Genomic DNA, 2,276 nt, shown 5'->3' with positions numbered 1-2,276 from the left:
GTTGGGGTGTCTAGGCGACGTTTCGACGAGGTCTCACTCGTCATCTTCAGGCTGGTGCTTTCGGCTTCTTGTTACTGGAACAGAGCTCTGTTCCAGTAACAAGAAGCCGAAAGCACCAGCCTGAAGATGACGAGTGAGACCTCGTCGAAACGTCGCCTAGACACCCCAACTCTTACACGGGAAGACACCCGAAGACACCAAAACCTGCATATATATATATATATATATATAATTACATTTTCTGTTTTACAATTTCAAATAAACATTTTACATACTTAAAACATCAGTGACCTCCCTTCTTTTCTTTCCATGGTTCATTTTGCATATCTTATATCCCTGCATATTTTACACAAACTATACCAATCGGTTTTCCATTATTACATCCGTCAAAAATTATTTACACTGTTGAATTTATCTTAATGCTGCCCGGGTTTTCAGCTGTGCACAATTATTTTCCATATATTCAATAAACATTTTCCAATCTTCTTTAGACGTATGTTCTTCTTGTTCTATATGTTAAGTCTGCAAGTTGTGCATATTCCATCAACTTAAATTGCCAATTGTCTTTTGTTGGGACCTCGGTCATTTTCCATTTGGGGGCTAACAAAACACGGGCCACATTTGTGGCATACATAAATAACCTTTTCTGACACCTGGGAATTTCATTCTGAGTTATCCCCAACAGAAAAGACTCTGGTTTGGGGGGGGGGTGTTTCCTTATCTTCCCCCATGCCACAAGTTTGATCTCCCAATGATGTCTGGGGACCTCTTTTTGCACAGTGTGTGGGCATCTGTGATCCTTGGCCGGTGTAAAGTTTGCGAAAATTAAACTCTCTCCAGTGTTTCTCTTCCTTTTCCTCTCCCTCACTTTCAACTACAATGTTAGCGTAGAAATTATTGCTGTAGCCTTACAGCCCTCTGGTGGTGTTCAACATGCATGATTTTTCATTTAGATACTAGATATATATCTCAATCCGACCAATCAACTCCTTAGTCAGTGCAGTCTGCCCCAACTTGAGGACAAGTCCAAAGGACATCTGAGATGGAAATGTACAACACAAGCACATATTGCGATTGAATCTGGATGGGAAAAGATGGAAGATGCCATCACTGCACACACACACCCTTCACTGACACCAGTTCATCTCTTCCACTCTTGTTACCTTCCTAGTCCCTGGTAAATATACTGAATTGGATCCAGATTGAACCTTCAGTGAATAGAAGGTCTTCTACACATGGGAAGGACTAGTTCCAAAGGTGGCTCCTGCTGGACAAAGGAGGACAGAGGACATTTTAGCCGAATGCCCTGTACTGTATTTTATTTTATTTTTGTGCAAAAATGTCTATCCTCCCAATGTTAGTTTTTGGTGGTGGGGAGAATAGGGGCCTCCCAATGACTCTCAGCACCCTTAACAAATGACAGTTCCCAGGATTCTTTGAACGAAGCGTCCTTCATCCTTGCAGTGGCGTCCTTGTGCTTTAAATGTCTGGTGTGGGTGTTGCCATGTTATAAGACAGTCCTTAGGATGAAACAGGGGCGCGGGTGGCGCTGTGGGCTAAACCACTGAGCCTCTTGGGCTTGCCAATCAGTTCAAATCTGTGTGATGGGATGAGCTCCCATTGCTCTGTCCCAGCTCCTGCCAACTTAGCAGTTTGAAAGCATGCCAGTGCAAGTAGATAAATAGGTACCGCTCCGGAGAGAAGGTAAACGGCGTTTCTGTGTGCTCTGGTTTATGTCATGGTGTCCCGTTGTGCCAGAAGTGGTTTAGTCATGCTGACCACATGACCCAAAAAGATGTCTGTGGACAAACACTGGCTCCCTCAGCCTGAAAGCAAGATGAGCGCCGCAACCCCATAGTCACCTTTGACTGGATTTAACCATCCAGGGGTCCTTTACCTTAGGATGAAAACATTCCTGCGCCTTTAACAAAAAACCAAAAATGAAGCCAGCATCCCACTAGGCATCGATGAAATGTGACATCCTCATGCAAAAATCCCTGACTGAGATGGACAAAAAAAGAGAGAGAAAAAAACAGTGGAATGTTTGGACGCGTCCTGTAAAGCCGCACAGCTTTTGTTTTCTGCCTCTACAGCAAAAACAGGACATCTCCCTCACTTTGCTTTGAATTGGGTCTCGCACAATTGAAACAGACGGAGAGAAAGAAAGCCCTGAAATGCTGACATGATGGAAACACCGAGGTGGAGAAGGTGGGGCCGTTGGATTTTATTTAGTCTACTGCATCTAGCTAGGGTTTTAGAATCCTAAACTGCAGAGA

This window comes from Podarcis bocagei (assembly GCF_964188305.1).
Source record: "Podarcis bocagei genome assembly, chromosome: 3".
Taxonomy (NCBI): domain Eukaryota; kingdom Metazoa; phylum Chordata; class Lepidosauria; order Squamata; family Lacertidae; genus Podarcis; species Podarcis bocagei.
This window is presented reverse-complemented; position numbering follows the sequence as displayed.